Source organism: Bombus fervidus, chromosome 3 (assembly GCF_041682495.2).
Source record: "Bombus fervidus isolate BK054 chromosome 3, iyBomFerv1, whole genome shotgun sequence".
Lineage (NCBI taxonomy): Eukaryota > Metazoa > Arthropoda > Insecta > Hymenoptera > Apidae > Bombus > Bombus fervidus.
In genome coordinates, this window is record NC_091519.1 from 11,926,421 (window position 1) to 11,945,452 (window position 19,032).

The 19,032-nt window shown below is 39.8% G+C and overlaps 1 long non-coding RNA gene across 2 annotated transcripts in view; it reads right to left on the reverse strand.

The window, feature by feature from the left end:
- The window catches only part of LOC139998486 (uncharacterized), a 123,872-nt gene that overhangs the window by 47,063 nt on the left and 57,777 nt on the right, over positions 1–19,032 (reverse strand). The window lies entirely within an intron of this gene.

Genomic DNA, 19,032 nt, shown 5'->3' on the forward strand with positions numbered 1-19,032 from the left:
ATAAGAATCGCAGTAGCAAAGATATGGACGCGTGTAATTAAGGGTTAATACAAACGTGTTTAGAAACATTTTTAAGCAAGTCAGACAGCTTATCGTTTTTTGAAACGGACTACCGATTAATTTTTCAAATATTCGCGCGTTTCTCGGAACGCGTCGCTACTCGAAACATTTGGTCGACTATCGCGTGCACGCCGCTCTCGCGAAGGCTCTAAAATCGTTTCCCTCGGGATCGACGTGACCGTTTGACACAGAGACTCGATAAAGAAGTTAACCGAGGAAGAAAAGCGCGAGGACAGGTTTTTAGGGTTCTTTCTCGCGAGGCAAATGATTCGGCCGACCGATTCAGCGGCGATGTTCCTCCCGCAATTAGGGATATGCAAAAATCGGAGGACAAATGGCGGTGGTCGGCCACCTCCACTTAGCAGTCAATCACAATTAAATACAATTTTGCGCGAGCTTCGGGGCCTGGTAATGGCGCAAAAAGAGAGCAAATTGAAATCTCCTAGCTGACAGAATGATAGATGGTGCCGGCCAGACGCGAAAACACGGAGAACGAGGGAGAAAGAAAGGGGAAGAAGGAGGGAGAAAGAGGGATAGAGACGGAAGAGAGTTACCTTCCTTCCCTGAACGCTGTGAGAAAGCTCGGCTCTCTTTGCTTCGAGCCGAGAATCGCGACGACGAAACGAAAATACAAAAGTCAAGCGGCGGCTGACGTTAATACCGCTATACCGAGCCGATTTCTCCCGGCCAATATCGTTAATCCTCTTCATCCAGAGAAAATGGCAATCCGATCGTACCACGGAACAACGACACTGCGCGTAGCCGATCGAACGATGCAGGAAACTTGCGACTGCAATGCAACGTGACTACACGAAATCCTTCGAGCCGATTACCATTGTTTTCTCTCGGCGACCACGGCTGAACGCACCAATTTCGAGGCAAAGTGTTTTTCTTCGCTAGAAATTGCACGCCAAAGCGCTTTTCATTCGCTTATTGCCGTCAAGTGGAACAAGTCGAGCGCGTTATTTAGCGCGTTATTTAGCGCTCGATCTCTAGAATTTTCCTTGAAAAAATGTCGAGCAACGTGTACGCTTTGGAATAATCTGAAAATCACGAATTCCTCGAATCCAACAGCCAATCTAATTTAATATCTGTTAAATTTAACAGCGTGCTTCCTATCTTCGTGCGTGGATGAAGAAAAAAGATAGCGCAAAAAGTGCATCGTTCCTGGTAAAATCTAATTAGAATCGTTCGTGATCATCAACGAGCGCAATCGTAATCACGCTCTAACCTGATCGTCGGGATACCGTCCAAAGTGAAAAGATCGGCTTATGAAAAACGCAAACGTCGCATTATCACGCATGCTCAATTAAGCCGTAGAAATTAGCGCTCGGCGGGCAGGTAGCCCGAAGACGGTAGCGACGATTAATCGAGGCTCGAACAAAGGAAAACCGGCCTCTTTGTGCGCGGCACAAATCTATTTCCGCGTAGCTTCCTCAATTAAGCCGATAGAAATTTATGCGATTCGCTCGTCGATTAGAGAGAAAAGGCTAATTATTCATCGACTCGTTCGCTCGAATGGAGAGGATGTTTAACGCGTGGACAGCGAAGGAGGAACAAGGGGGAGGAAATGATTTTAACGTCAAAAGTGGATGCTACACGACGGCATGTGTGGCCTGTCTTCCCCTGGCTACACGCTCCTTAACCCTTTGCCGTACGATCCGACTATCGTTTCCTACAATGTCGTATGCTAACAAATAATTTTCTTACCTTACTTAATATACCATACTTGTCACAGAATATTTTCGCGAATATATTACGCGCACTGTACGAAACCTTTTTAAAATTTCGTTAACATCTTAACGAAAATTGGTAAAATTTGAAACGGATACGAAAATGTATATAAAAGTTACAAAATATTTATTACGAACATAGTCGATCTAAAATTAACATACAGTACGAACAATAACGTTAAACCGTGATTTATTAACACAGCGAATTGAATGATGTTTGCGAAGCGTGTGCTTCCAATTAATATCTTGTAACTTCCGTATACATTTTCGTATCCGTTTCAAATTTTATCGATATAATCTCGATAGTCGCGTCTCGTTGAAACGAAATTTCAAACAATCTTTCGTGTACGTACAGACATACGCAAAAAGATTGTACGAGCGTCCGAATACTTTCGCGAGCTACTGTAAAGCTACTTCGAATTTCCTACACTGCCAGGTCGTTCCCCTTTGTTTTCCATTTTTTATGCGATCTTTTACACTCTCCGTACCGCAAGCCTGTGATTCGCGATTTTCACGTGTAAATAATTCCATATCACCAGTCTCGCTCGATATTACATTATTTATTATACGGCAAGGGGTGGATACGCTCTGTCCCTGTTCAGTCACGGCGCCGGCAAACAATGCAGGAGTCGCTAATCAGCGGACGAACGCGCAACGTCTTCATCCGTGGACATGGGTCGCACCATAGGCCGCGTTTCGCCATCATAGCAACGCTATTTGTCTTCCGTGCAGGATTTTGCACGGCTGAGTAATGAGAGGATACTCGATACGCTTCAGGTCCGCGGTAATAGTTACGTGTTAAGCCGATGAAGAGAGAAGACTGTACGATGCGCGGCAAAAGGGTGGAGGAAACGGCCGAGTGAAAGAAAACGATTTCCGACTAGCTGAGGCGATTCCGGTAACGCAGGCAGTTTGTTATTCGCCGTGGAAAAAGTGCATTCGCCACGCGAGGTTTTGTTTATTCGCGTAAATATAGCGAGTACGTAGGACACGGCCGAGACATCGCGAGCAGAGACGTCGCGTCGACCCAGAGAAACGTGTTTCGGACGCAGATGGGTTACTACTTCTTCGGAGTTTTGTAATCGATTCGTTTGGCGTTTTCTTCCATGTGTCTCTATTCCCAGTGTGCAAAGTTTCAGACGTTCCCAGCGTGTGAAATTTAATGTTTCAAGGTTCAACGTACGACGCCAGTTTTACACCGAAGTAACGAAAAAAGATCAAAATATGATGGTCGAATGAAAAAACGTTCGGACAGAATAAAATGTTTGTACGATGGAACGTTTGGAAGGATGGAAATTCGAAATTATTTTTCTTGCGTCTAGGTAGTCTAGATTCGTTCTAGATTTTATTTTTAAAAACCTGTACGTTCTTTACGCTGCTTGCGGAAACGAAACATAGTTACGTCCATTGGACAAATTATTCGCGATACAGAATAATCGTATGAGTTTTCAAACGTTTAACGTTTCGGAATATCGCGGAACATAGCGTAGGTAGATCAGAGAGGCGTGTTTGTTTCGGCTTAAAAAGCTTTGCGACTTGAAAAACAAGAGGAAGGTTCGGCCCTATTTTCAAATTAAGCCTCGTCGTCGTTTCCATTCATTTTCTGGATGAAATGCGCGGTTCGTTTCTTCTCGCGTGCTCGTCTTAGACGATATTATCATAACTCGCTTCTAATTTGTGGACTAGCGACGAGAGAAACGTAAAAGAGACTGAGGGCTCTGTTTCGAGCGGCGCCCTTCAAATTACGGTGTTTTTCGAAAGTATTCGATGAAGATTCGAGAAGTGATCCGGCTATAGTTGTAATAAACGTCGTTGTTCTTTTACCAACGAAGCGGAGCGAGGTTTGCTCGAGAGGCGAGATCACGTAGATCGTAAGATGCGAATTTTGCGACGCGATCGTATTTCGGGCCGGCAACACTGCCATCGAGTACCTTTGTAAATAAATCGTACGCTTTATTATACCGTTGTTACGATACGATGTTAGACGATAATCTTAATTTAAGAGGAGATTCCCTTCAGTTAGACAAAACCAATTCCCACCAATAATGTTCCTCTGATGAGACCAAATGTATTTAAGCATGTGCAATGTTGAATAAAAACCATTTGAAAAATTCAAAACGTTTTACGTTTATTACGCTTTTTATCCTGACATTTGTAAATTTTATCCTGATATTTGTAGACCCTTCTACGAATAATACGCTATTCCTATCGAACCTATTAAACCTATTAAATGATAAGATGAAATATTCCAAACACTAGAAACGTTGTCGTGATTTTCATTCATTTTAATGTCAATAACATTCGATCGGATTCAGCTCTATAACTATCGCCATTGTTTATAACTATAACTTTATAATTAATCCGGTAGATCCAACTATTTTAGACCTGTATCCGAGATCGCCGTATAATTAACGTTCTAAGCAAAAGAATATATAAATAAAGAGAAAAATCTAACTTCGTATGGCATCTCGACAGAGACAGAAAAAGAGAGAGAGAGAGAGAATTATGCAGATTTCGTGGTGCGTTTGAACCGGATCATCGGAAACACTCGTAAGTATACTATTGGGATCTGGTAGATTATGAAAATCGATCGAGTCTGCCTTCCATAATTTCTAACTCACGGAACGAAGAGTCGATCGATGGAAGACTATCGTTCGGTGCATAAGGATGCACATTCCGGTTCCATTTGAACAGCACATCCGAGAAGGACCGCTTAAACCTAAACTATTCCTCGAGGCCATCGGTTTTTTTCTAGGAAGCCTAGGATATAACTGCGCCAACAATTTCGAGGACGCGACGAAAAATAAGTAGCGACGTTCGCCAAACTTCTGCACGTTCGACGATTCTCGAGGAAACGATAATGAAACCATTTTGTTAGATCATTAGGCTAATGATCGAATTCCCGCGATTTTATTTACCTCGACTGTCGTAACCATTATTTCCTCCTGCGCGTTGGACAATTTGGTTTTTCGTCAATTTTTCTCAAACTCTTCTAGCTAATTGTTATATTATTATATAAAGAGTAATATATTATTAGGAAATATCGGTTAAGTCGCTCAGAAGCCACGTTGATCAACTGCATAAATTAAAACGGATGGAAGAACGACGATTATTTATGTAGATGTTATTTTTCAAAACTTCCCTTACAATTTACGATCACCTACGTTATCTGCTTGTGATAAATAAGTTCACGAAAATTTGAGAAGCTCCAGAGCTCGGAGGCTTATCGTCATCGCGTCGAATGTTTCATCTTGTTACGATAAAGCGACGAATCAACGGGACAAGCTTTCTCTCCCTTCGCGGTAACTAAATTTACATGGAAGATAAACCTTCGCATAATTCGATAGCGGAAGTAACTTAGAAATAAGAAGCACGAGATATCCGCGCGAGTGCAAATTTGCCCAATCTTCGTCGTCCAAGGGTCAATCGTTTTATTCGTCGAATTAAAATTCGCACAGCAAACTCGAATAAAATTGTACGCGTATCACATTTGCATCGAGGTTGGATCAACGTAAGAAGCACGTTGACGTAAATTAGAAGTTCGCTTAGTCCCAAAATGTGCTCGGTATACTTTGGACCCTTACATTCGAGGTTTCCATTCCATTCGCTCGTGCAACATCGTCAAACACACGTACAACATCGTCAAACACACGTGCAACATCGTCAAACACACGTGCATAGAAGAGAAGAAAACAAGGAGAGCTCCACCTGTGGCCAGCACTGACTCAAAGCGAAAGCTCGGTCGCTTAACTGCCGATTTCCATTCGAAGGTGAGTAGCGTACGCGCTACAGGTAATTGGTATCTTACGCGGCCGTTGCGAGAATAAATCGATCGTAGCGAATGTTGTTGGGTTTGATAGAATGCCGGATAGCGGCTCGCACAAAGCGACCTTCGTCTGGTCGAGTGAACCTGCTACCAGCCAGACAAATTGATACCAGGCAACGCACTCACTCTCCCTATCTTTTCCGCCTGTGCACAGGGGTACCTTACGTGCCTGCAGTAAGTACGGGCGCATAACTTGCAGAGTTCGATACGCCGCTGTTGGAAACGATCCATGCAAGTTGTATAGGACTAGCTGATGCGCCGCTTACAACCCCGTATTAACTCGAAATACTCCGTCTTAGTCATTTTGTTTGATCTATTGTTACATCTTTCTATCACACTCCTCGTGTTTCGTCTCTTGCAATCGGTGCGACCCATGATACTTGCTTTTCTTTTCTTCATATCGGTTGCTCGATGCTGGGAGACATTATGAATCTCTGTAGTTTGATTGCACGAGATATAGGACGTTTCTTTCTCTTTTTTTTTTTTCTCTTTTTTATTAGAATTGGTAGAAGTAAGAGTTTATCGAAATTCGATTGTCTACTCGTCGACATTTCTTCGTTTACGTATTCGATAATGCAACGAGTGTTAGTGAAATGGATTAACGAGGGTGAAAGACAATTCCTATCGCGTTTCTGTGGAATCAACGGATAATAAATTGTAATCATTTCTTTGAAAATAGATGGACAACATATAGAACTTTAAACCGCTACTCGTGGATCTGTCTATTAGCTCGGGAAAGCCTCTCTTGTTTTATTTGTAGTTTAAAGACTATATGAATAAACAGCTTCACCTGAATGTTTCGTTAGGAATTTTTGTCGCGGAATTATACTGTAACTCGTTCCACTCTTGCAAACGTCAAACACTTGGCTACCTTATGATTAAATGATTATTCCAAACTATTATTTAAATTAAATCGTAGCCTGTTACAATAATAAAACGACAATACAGAGGTATCGTTTATCGACGAACAATGTTACTTGTAATTACGTAATCAATTTACATTCCGACAAAAAGAAACGAGCATGCGGATGATTTGAAGCGGTGACGTAGAGCATAAACTCGTCGAAAGTCGAGGGTTAATAATGCGAAGAATAGTAAAATTAAGCTATTCGAAGTTCTCCGTCAGCTAAAGCTCTAAGCCATCCTGTTCAACAGCGAAGGAACAGAGAACGCGATAAATTAAAAGCAACGTCGAAACGTGGAGGAATGTGTCTAATGTTGGGACAATCGTCTTTTGTGCGTGTCGCAGCTGTGACAAGACGTTATGCCGCAGTTTATTTCGCGTGCTCGCAATTTCTTGATAAATTAGATACACCGCGGTATCCCTCGAGTGTTTCAGTCGGTGACGATTACAAGCCGTGATAATAAAGTTAATGCGTGTACTCGTCGTACAATGAAGTAAACCGCCATTATCGCGATTACTGTTATTATTGCAATTATGACGATTGCTCGGGGTAGGCTCGTCGAGAAGGAACGAGCATGAATTACGCTTTCAAATGCGAGGAGCTGCGCGAACGTTTGCGCCGATGTATGAAAATTAATCGTCTGCTCGAGAGCGCGCGTATTTACGCATACTTACGTACATTAAATGTATAATAATCTAATGACGTTCAAGTATTATGCAAATAGTAACGCCGGATAACACGTGTAGTAACACGTGACAGTAAGACGTGCGAGAATTTCATTTTCAAGAATAATATGCGATTAAAAAAATGACAAATTTATAATACCACTGGTGAACGGCAATTGTAATTTTTATCTAGTATACGTTTTTCCAAGTGGAATTTTTGTCCAATCGCTCTTTGTAACAATAGTGCGTGTTTGGTCTATTATTTCTATTTCTTTTTTTTTTTTTTTTTTTTTTTATTGGCTTCAACATCACGTCAAATGCACCTATTCAGAGAAAGATTTAGTAGTTAGATTTTGTTAAAAAGCGACATGTATTTCAGAAAGGAGAAAACGTTTGAAACTTCATTTTTCCTTCGATCTGTTTCGCCGATTCTCTAAGTATTGAGAAACATAGTCGGACGAAAGTTTAAACTTTTATTATAAAAACCCCTTATTTCTTCTATTACGGCGAATGATATTTACAGATATACGGTAAAGTTATTCAAAGTGCTTGCGAAAAGTGTATTTTCAAACGCGTACAACGTTACTCGCCCGGTCTAGTTTTCTTCGGTTTGTACGACGAACAGTAAAAAGAAGAGAATAATTTAAAAGAAAAAGTAACTAAGTAGATACGAGTGCAAACATTTTCACGTAAATCGTTTTAAATGCCCCGGACATCCACGCAGAACAGTAGGACAGGTCCGGGTTTCTTGATGTCTACATGACTTTGCTATTTCCTCGATCTCGTTTGCTACACGTCACCTTCGGTATTATGTGCTCGTGCCCGTCGTCAAGACACGTGAATGTTCACTTGTCGCTTGAAAGCAATTCAATACCTAAATTTCATTTCATCGAGTGATATAGACACAGAGACTTTATAAATAAAGCATCGATATAGACTTCGCAAAGAGAAATCTCGATATCCTTCATTCCCAACAAATCTCTCGAATTAACGAGTGAAGCTTTCTCATCGTCTTATTTAATTAATTTTATTAAATATCTTGAAGATGAGCTTTCTAAGGAAAAGTTACACCTTTCCGTAAAGAAGACTCGTAGACATCTGGCGATGTCTTAATTAGGTTGTTTAGTTCAAATTAATTATAATTATTTCTAGAGATTTTATAACAGTCGTTCGTAGTAATTATACACGTACGATCATGAAATTGTATTATCTTAAATATAAAATTAATTGGAAGCTATGAAAATTTTCTTCGTTTTTATGTCCAAATTGAGACTGAATATTTCTCATTGTCTTATCTTATTAAATATTTTGAAGATAAGCTTCTTACAAAAAAAAGGTGTATCTTTTTGTAAACGAGAATTACAGACATCTGACGATTTCTTAATTAGGTTGTTTAGTTCAAATTAATTATAATTATTTCTGGAGATTTTATAACAGTCGTTCGTAGTAATTATACACGTACGATCATGAAATTGTATTATCTTAAATATAAAATTAATTGGAAGCTATGAAAATTTTCTTCGTTTTTATGTCCAAATTGAGACTGAATATTTCTCATTGTCTTATTTTATTAAATATTTTGAAGATAAGCCTCTTACAAAAAAAAGGTGTATCTTTTTGTAAACGAGAATTACAGACATCTGACGATTTCTTAATTAGGTTGTTTAGTTCAAATTAATTATAATTATTTCTGGAGATTATATAACAGTCGTTCGTAGTAATTATACACGTACGATCATGAAATTTTATTCTTTTAAAGATCTCTTCATTTTTATGTCGAAATTGAGATTGAATATTATTTTATCGTCTTTAGCAAATGTTTTCATACGATATAAAGAAAAACGTATAGCTATTCATCAATTGAAAAAGATTTACGGTCTTCTCATTACGCTAAAGCCATGACAAATTTGTGGAATCTATACAAAATCCAATCTATATAGTCAGATTACGTATAAGTAGTATAATTTTGTTCTTTCCTCGCACAAATGTACTATTCATGAAAAAAACGCAATAAAATATACAATAACGCGAACAATATTTCGTCACAATATTTGGAGATCATACGATAAGTTTACTTTTATCGATCATCTATCTGACTTTCATGCTATTTGATGGCTAAAAAGAAGCGCATAATATTTTAATACGAAACAGTCGAAGAAGCAAAACCTGATAGACCTTTGAGAATATTTCAGACTTAAAAACTACAAAAATATAAAACGTACTTCTAACTCCGCTCGATCACTTTTCCTTAACAAAACTACCCAGATAAAATTAACATCGTTCAATCGAAGAAAAACAAAAATTCCTACACTTGTAGCGTCTCTATATATTTTTGTGTCATCGTTATCCGGCAGTTTTAATTTTGTTTCAATTTCGTTTACGTTTATACCGCAAAAGCAAGTGTAATTTCATGGCCATCAGACTGAAATAAATAAATAAATACGTACATACGTATCCATGTCGAAGGATGCAGGACTCTGAACTCGCCATCCTCCTTCCAAAACGAAAACGTACAAAACGCAATCCCTTCTTTCACAGTTCGCGTCCAACCTCGACCAACGAGCGTCTACAAAAACACGGAGGAACTGTCGCAACGCTCTCCATACGTCCTGCATCCTTTAATCCTTCGTCGTCCCGTTGAATAACAGATAACAGAATCGCATCAGCCATGCCGAACAATTGGCCCTGGACAATGCGCGTTTTTCTCGTGGCCGCGGAACACGTTCTATCGCGACTCTACAATTACCCTGGCTACGACCAAGCAACAGGTAGTAGGTGCTGATTTTCTGGCAATGTACTGCGCAACGGACGATATAACAGTTACACAGGAGACAACGGTGGCCTGCGTTGACAGCACGCGGAGAATCTTTTGCATAGAATCGGGAAGAATCGAGGAGGACGGTCGCGGTCGAACTCGCCGAGAGTCGAACGAATAGCGCGCCCGTGGCGAACGCATTGATGATTCGTGCATTCCACCTGGGATTAATCGATTTAACGGTTCGACGGGCCGAGCAGTGTCCACGGTGCTATAATTTGATGGAGTGGCGTACAGCGTACATCTCTTTCGCGTCATCCACGTCCGATTCATTGACCGTGCGTTTTCGCACTGTCACCGCGTAACCGTTGCCGCGGTGCTTGAGCCGCCGCGCCGCGGACAAAGCGGAGGCGAACGAGAGAATAACCGAAGAGAGAATATACAGGGGAGAGAAGGTTGCGCAGGGGAAGAGGGGACGATAATACGCGGCCACACGATCATTAATTCAAGTTTGCTCGCAGATATTCTCGTCTTTGAACACGGAAGCTATCCGAGTCTCTCCTTTCTTCCTGCGGCACTGTCTCCGCTTCGTTGCTTGGGCGCTCCACTAGGCAAGCTCGATGAAGACCGAGACACGATGGATCGAACGAGTTGATGAAAGAGGCAGGCTGTTTCCTGACGGGGCAATGGATTTTTGGACTCGACGCAGGTGAACAATGCGACGCATGGCGACACGTACGATTTTTACTGGTTTAAAGAATACCCGAGTGTGGACAAAGGATTAGACCGCGGATATTTATACGAATTTATATTCTTGTAATATGTAATTAATTAGTGCTGTGTATAATTAATCCTTTAGGGATGAATGTCGTCACGACGATGGTAACATTTGTCTTCAAACTGTAAATATTTATCGTTCACTAGTTGGTAGCGTCGATAAGAAAAATATGACGACCGCAAGGTGTTAACAATGTGGAATCTAAATTTTGGAAATTGTTCTATTTGTCAAGAGATAATAATATTGACGTAAATTAAGTTGATGATATCAGCTGTCTCACCTTCTATATTTCTAATAGCGTGCAATTCTATGCCACCGTATCATTAACTCTTAATTGGTATCCTATATCGCAATCATACATCATAATTTTGCTTAAATTAAATTATTATATTATATTACCTACTTATTGCCTAAATTACTTTTGCTTTACGTTCTACATGATAACCAATAAACGCTCATTATAATTATTACAATGTATCAGGTTGTCCAGAAAGTATCTTTCTTTTACAGACACGTCTTTTACAACAACGCATCTTTGTACAAACATGAAACCTAATCTGTCGAACGTTGTCTGTAGTTTAATCTTAATCTTTAGTTTAATAGAACAAAATGGATCATACGTAATTCGATAAAACAATATAAAATGGAAAATGTTGCGTATCCATTATTTCCTTATAAAACGAAAGGAACTTTTCGGACGATCTAATACAAATACAGAATGTAGATGAGATTTTAACATTGATAAACTATCTCTAATAATTATTCTAAAATTAAAAGTCAAGTCACAAACTTGCTTTCCCTATCTATGGCCCAACGATACCGATCGAAGCTTAAAAATATAATATCAAAGGAACGAAATCGTATGGATATCGCAGCTTTTTAGCTCCGGTTAAACTTTACGTTAGTTTGGACGATCGAAAGTCGAAAGTCGCTACACCGAACGTTCTCTGAAGAGCGTCGATGCTTCCGGCGAGGAAATGGTCAATGGCCAATCGCGTTTTCAACTGCGATGAATGCACTCTTGCTTATGGATTTACGTTCTTGTTGCGTGTGTGTTTGGAAACGGGATACTGCGCCTCTTTCCAACGTCCAGAGACTTGTTTTCCTTTGTACGAACGTAAATAGTCACAGACTCTTTCTACGAGAAATGTTAGCAAAGACTGATGTCGATGGAATCATCATTGTATATTTAACCTTTGCGATTCTTAACGACTGTAACTACAGAAATTATTTTTACCACTAAACGGCAGTCAAGCGCGAACATATTAGGAAACGCAGGTAGATAATCTTCGACTAATGCATTTAGGAGTCTTACCACAGCGAAACGGAATCGATGTATTTTGAAGTTGTGGGCGACACGTTTCTCGCTTCAACTTCAAATCAACGTTAACTTCTACGCAACCTTCTTAATCAATTTATATTTTAGAGTCTTACTTCCTCTAGAAAAATTTCCAGACTAATTACGACAGAGCCAATCTTTGTTCGAATATGAAGATTGATAATGATATCCGGATGTTCTTACCTGTTTCCCTTTCAAATACGTTCGTGCTCTTCACCACGCGTTCTTCCTTTTATTCTTTATTTAATTTTGATTATGGGAATTTAGTACGAAAGTAATAGCGTTCTAACTATCGAAACAAAATACGACGGAGTTAAAAATTTCGAAAATGGTGTAGGTGCAACAGAATTGAGAAAAATACACGGCGTTCGAATAGACATAATCACGGACGTTGGAAAACAGAAACGTGATATTGAAAATTATCTAAAGCACGAGGAGTGCTCAATATGAAAACATTAAACATATAGATGCAACGAAATGGTTTCATCGCGATAAAGACGATTTTGCACGAATGCAAACAGCAAACGAAAGTGATAATGGACAGGTGCGTTCTCGTGCCGAAGCATTCGTTGCGTAAGGGCTTCGATGGTTCAAACTACAAAAGGAACTCTATGCAGTTACTTATGCGAAAAGAATTACGCGACTTAGCAGCGAAAAAGAAATAGCATTCATAAACATTTGAAGAATCTATCGATTAATCTTATCTCGTATTTAAATAAATGAAATTTCATGTCAGAAAAATGACTGTTCCTTTGTTCGAAAATTCTATTACAATTTCCCAATTAATTCGGATATGTTCCACTATAATATCAAAGTTTTAATCTATTTAACGAAAGGTTGAAAGATTAATAAATAGCACGAATCAACGTTTCTTAAAAAATCTGTTACTAATTGTTTTTTATTTTTTATTTTATCAGTTACGACTTAACAATTTACAGGCTCCTATACGAGTGGATGTTTCTACAAAATTTCGCAATCAGAAATTGATCTGACGTTGGAATTTTCTATCTACTATATAGTTAGATCACTGTAAGAGAGAATTTGTTTTACACCCATTGGCGACAAGTATCTGAAAGGAAGCAATAATTATGAAATACGATGCAGAAGAAGCGCAAAACGAAGAAAATCACAGAGATAGCTTCCTCTCTCAGATCGCGAATGAATGAAAAATCTTTTTAGTGTACAACCAAGTGCGTAATAGCCAGTTTCTTGGAAAAGGTTTAATGCGTACAATTGCCATGGTATGTTAAGAAATCGTCGTTTACACAGTATAAGTACGGTAGTTGAGCAAAAGGCGTGTATTAATTCCTACATTGACGTAAGTTTTTATTTCGAGCCAAAAACCTGCCCTATCATACGTATTATTATGTAGATTTGCGCTTCCTTTTTTGATCAACTTTAAACGTATAATAACATACGTTTCTGAACTAAAACGAGTACCGATTCGAATAACGAGCTATCTGGTGCTAATGGTATAGACGATCATTTTATAATTGTTAATGGCTGTTAGTTTAATCGTGGAAGAACACATACAACCGCATCAGTCGTCACGATTACGCAAAGTATTTCTGGTAAAAGATAACCGGCAATTTCTTAACCGAACGTTGTTCCTTTCGATGCGTATCGTGCATTCCGAATACGTAGCTGAATAGAATTATACGTCGTACGATTCACGAAACGCGTGAAATTCCAAAATAAATGGCGAATATCGTGCTTGAACGCCAAAACTTGTAAATCGTTTTGCAGATTTAAACGTAAAGTTCTTTCGAGTTTGTCGATAAAGTGATTAAGCGTGCCGAATCGTTGAAAATACAGATATCATTTTAAAAAACGCATTAGCGTGCTTGAAAAAGTAACATGTGTACTTCCGAACTAAATAAGTGAGATAAAAATCGCGAGTTTGGTCGTTTAAGATTGATAAAAAGAATTGTACCGTTCGACACTTGGTCGCTTCTTGTCCAAAGTCTCTGCTTCGCTCCTTGCTTCCCTATTTGCTACGGTACTTGCGCGCGTGAACTGTAGACATGTAGAATGGAGACATATACGGTAATGACATGAAAATTTATAGCAATAAAAAATGAGAGAATAAATACAGCAACGAAACGGGAAAACGAATAGACGACGAATGACATCAAGAAACTTCACCGCTCTTTGGCGCATATTTCCCTAAAATCTCACTGTACACCGTGTTTTCCCAAAACCGGCGTTTGGTGCCCGCCTGATCTACTTTCAAGAGCGTGAAAGGTGCGCAAAAAAGCGCATTTATTCGCTGTAAGTGCAAGACACGCTGCTGTAGAATCGACGAATAATTACACGAAGCTTCGCGTTAAATTGGCTTCATCCTGCCCTCTGTGATCGCTTCAAAGACCAGAAGAGAGAGAGAAGTTCACCAGACCCAACAGGATTCAAACTACGCGAGATCTGTGCGTAATTGTGGTCCGTAATTAACACTAGAACTACCAGTCAAATTGGCTGATTTTACAATTATTTTGAAGTTCCTACTTCATGTTAATTTTTTTCCGCTATGATGTAATGACTTTCGCAACGATAACTAGAATAATAATATAATGCATTTTATTTTGTTTTTTATCTATTCAAACTGAAAATAATTTTGCATCAAGGCTTCTTATATCAATACCAGTAAAAATAACTGGTACTTGTCAAAGTGAAAGCAATATGTTTATGTGAAGTGCAATATGTTTATCGAACCCCAATTAACAAGTTTCCTCGTTTTGTACAACTTCCCGCGCGTTTTTAAAATTTTTCCTGCGTATCATTCCGATGATATCGATTATCAGGAAAATTCCGAATCGATCGCTAGATCGCTAAATGCTAAAACTAGAAATACCACAGCAGTCAAAGCGACTAGTTCTACAATTTTATAAATGTGTCAAGCGTCGTTTAGGGATCATAGTCCCAGATGGATTAATAATACCAAAAATGTACCACATAACATGGAGTTCCTTCTGTGAGAAAGTAATAAATCAATAAATATAAAAATATTCTATCGTTACGTATTTTTTAAAGACCCGTCATTTTCACTGGTTTTGGTAAAAATAGCTTCGTCTCAACTATCGGTAATTCTAGTGTTAATTAATTAACTCCGCGTATCGACTTAAAGAATCGCCATTCAACGGAAAAAGGTCTCGTTAAATATTTTAAAGTCGACAAGTTATGGCTTGGAAACGTCAAGCTTGTGGACTGTAGATCGTTACACGGCGCCTCGAAATTTCAGTATCATTAACCAATCAGCGTCAGGCAAATCGACGCAGAGTGTCGTATCGCGGCTCGCAATCCAAACCCTATAAATAGTCACGCAGAAGCGTGTATAGTCGTAATAACAGATCGAGACCACGGGTTTGCCGTCGATCCGTATCGCGTATCAAGCGCGAATATACGACTGGTCTGGATCGCGTCGATAATTAAATAGCCGACGCGTCGACTTTGCGAGCATTCGCGCGCCTCCCTCCTATCTGCCCCTTTTCGACATCCATCGCGAACATCCGTTCGCGGACGTTCACCACGGAGAAAGACATCACGCGCAAATCGTTCCCCTATTTCACGGTTTGCGCAACGAAACGCTTCGTGTTCGTGCGATCGACGTGATCTTGAAATTCCTCGCGTTTTCTACACGTCCAAGGCTGACCGTCTTAACGATCCACGACGACAGTTAGGGATCGAATGAGCGAGTGCAGTGTCGCGTCTGACCCGTTTCGATCGAAGCGGCTGATCTATTAATTCCGGCTAATTGTAAATATTTCACAGTCGAGAACCGGTGTCGTTAAGATTGTAAGATCGTTTATGTAGCTTCGGTTGGAGTAGCAGCGTGGATGTGACGGAATTTTTCAAGTTGGATGGGTTCGATTATTTTGTTTAGTTTAAAGCTGCGTCTATGTCACGCAGTGGCTATAGAAAGTGTCTGCGCAGGTTTTCCAACGAAATGCTTTTTTATTAGCTTCCACGCTTCATTTGCATGGCGCTAAATTTTTGTAATTGGCAAATAATACGAAATTTAATATAGCTGGGTCTAATTAATCAGTATATAAAGAAAAAATACAGTGGTGTACAAATACCTTTCGCAGTGGTTGTATAACAAAAACGCGTTATGTAGCAAAGTTATATAACACGTTACGGAAACAAAGAGAACGGTATCGCATAACGATACTATATCAAATATATTCCGTTCTATAGTAATGTACAGAACGTGTTAAAGACATTATGCAACATAATGCATCGTAACGTCGTTGCAGCGATGTAGCGAGTTAACGCGACTTGTGTTTGCAGTTCCTGACAATGTAATTTCCTTTGATCATTTAAATTCTACCATCTAACATTTAACTCGCTACATAACAAAATTAATTATATGTAACAAAATTATACATAACAAAATAAGAATACCAAACTGCAAACAATCATTTTCCATTCTCGTTTAAAATAAAATCTGCCCAAACCCTCGATAGACATTATAGTCGGAGCGAATAGCGTGACATATCAAAGCTCGCTCCCTTCGACCATCGACATAACGAAACTAGCGAGGGCCGATCACGATAGGCGAAAAATCAAAGGATTCGGTCGAGACTTGCCCGGAGGTCGACATCGTCGGCCACACCTGCCGCATCGGCGTTGAAGCGAAGAGAAAAGGGTCTACGAAGAAGAGGAAAGAGTTTCTAGACGACGCGCATCGTGTACGGAGCATGGAGATTCCAAGATGCGCCCGAAGCCGACGGACACGCCTAGTTAAAACGCGTGATGGATGCGCGAAAAAGAGCGCGAAAAGCAGGCCGGATCCGTGGCCGGGCCCCGTCGAACATCGGTGGCAGATCCCGAAACTGATTCGCGCGCCGTTACGCGCGTCTCTTTCGCTCGTACGTTCCATCTTTGCGATCTTAACCGCCGCCGGACATGCAAATTATTATCCGTCTCTAGGAGGGGGAGATCTCTCGCCTACTGCAACCGTGACTTATCATGCTTAATTACACGGTCTACCGTTGAGTTATTGGCTGTTTTATAATATTAAAGAGGCGCCAATTAGCCGAGTCGATGCCTTGATCCGCTTTCGTTTCCTTTCAGGGGGTAGCATCCTGTTCGACTCGCGTTTAGATCTGCTTTTAACGCCCCCTCTTTGCCCCTTCTTCACGATCTTCTTTGGATCAAGGATTCGCAGTCGCACATAGTATGTATGTACAGGGTGTCTTGATAAAACTCTTTCGAAGAAGGGAAATGCTGGAGGAATGAATCGTTTGGCTCGTTGCATTCTTGTTCATTGTTGCGATGAAACGTTGCATTTTTATGCTCATTTTTCGAGGCTCGGGTGTTACCGCGGCTCTTTTTTAAGCGGAACCTTGTGTCTTTTTGTATATCCATATATTTTTTTATCGCATACACTGAAGTGTTTTGAAAGATATCTCGACTGCTTGTTTCAAAAGATGCGTCGATTTTTATCTCACCAAGTTTACTTTTACCTGTGGGAGGCAAGAGAAAGAGAAACGGGAGGGTATTTTTCATGTGTAAAGTTTTACGAAATTAAAGTCAAAGCGTCAAAGTATCTCTTAAACGAAGAAGCATTTTCAAAAATATATACCTTGATACTTTTGTGTAGGGAATAAACAAACGCATCGACTGGCATGTAAAAAGTACAAGGTTCCATATAAAAGAATTAATGGAAATATCGTTTATTTAACATTATCGTGAAATATCGTGAAAAAAATGTTTCTCGAAGCAAACAATTCGTTGCTTGAGCATTTCTTCGTATCGCAAAAAGTAACGAAGATATCTATCGCTTTGTAACGAAATTACCCAGACACCCTGTATATGTGTATGCGTGATAATATATAACGGAATATAAAACACCGATGCATACATTTTGGAAATAACATGGTTCCAAAAGGAGAGGTCTGTTGCGATGGCACGGTGTCCATGCGAAATTGTTTAGTGGGTAATCACTATGCCAGATTTGACCCTTTAGCTATCGAGAAGAATATAGACTCTTTGTGCGAGAAATATCGGTATAGATATCACCGTCTGGGACTTTCGACCTATTATTGCTATCATCGGAACCTCGTATTTCATTCGACTTTTTGGTACTTAAGAGTACCATTTTGCATAATCCTTTTCGCAGAATGCACGATGATACGAAGAATGTAAAATAGGTTTTTTCTAACAAGGGAGAATTAACCGCGTGATGGTAAAAATATATTCTTCAATTGTATTTCATATTCGTGCGTTCCTAAAATGGTACTTAATATGCGTGTGTGAATGACTGTTCAATTAACGATGTTTAATAACTTCGAAATTCTACCCTGGATCTCGTTTAATTATATCAAAAATCCTTCGTCTTTGTTTCTGCTAGAAGTTGAGATTCTTCGAATTCTACTTTGAATTTTCACTCGTCCCGCATATTCATAGAAAATTTTCATAAGCGTTCAAACAGATGATGGATCGACCATCATCCTCCCAATACTTACAAATAGCAATCTATACACGTGTTTGTTTAAATTACCTGCATCGGTGTCTCTATACGCAAACATTGCAAAGCGAATCTATCGTACGCTCGTTTAAACGTAAAATAATTTCGCGGTATCGAATGATCCATAAACACGTGCAATTCGTGCATCAAGAGGTACAAAACCATCGATAACCGCGTGACACGCGCTTGCAAATTTTTTACAGTGTAAATCGACACAGCGAAAGTTGGCCAGAAAGAGGAACTAATAATTCAAACGCGAAGAATAATTATCAATTCGAGGGGCATCGCGCCCGCCATAATTCCATCGAAGAGTTTTTTCATTACAGGGGCCGACGTACCATTTTTCTCATTACCCGGACACGTTGTCGGCTCATTTTTTTCTCTAGTTGAAAGCGTAGCCAGTGGCACGAGAGTGGAGACTAAGGGAAGCCGACGATACCAGTTGGGACAGTGGAAAAGGGTTGCAAGTACCGAAAGATACATAGCGCGATGCCTTCAGCGGACA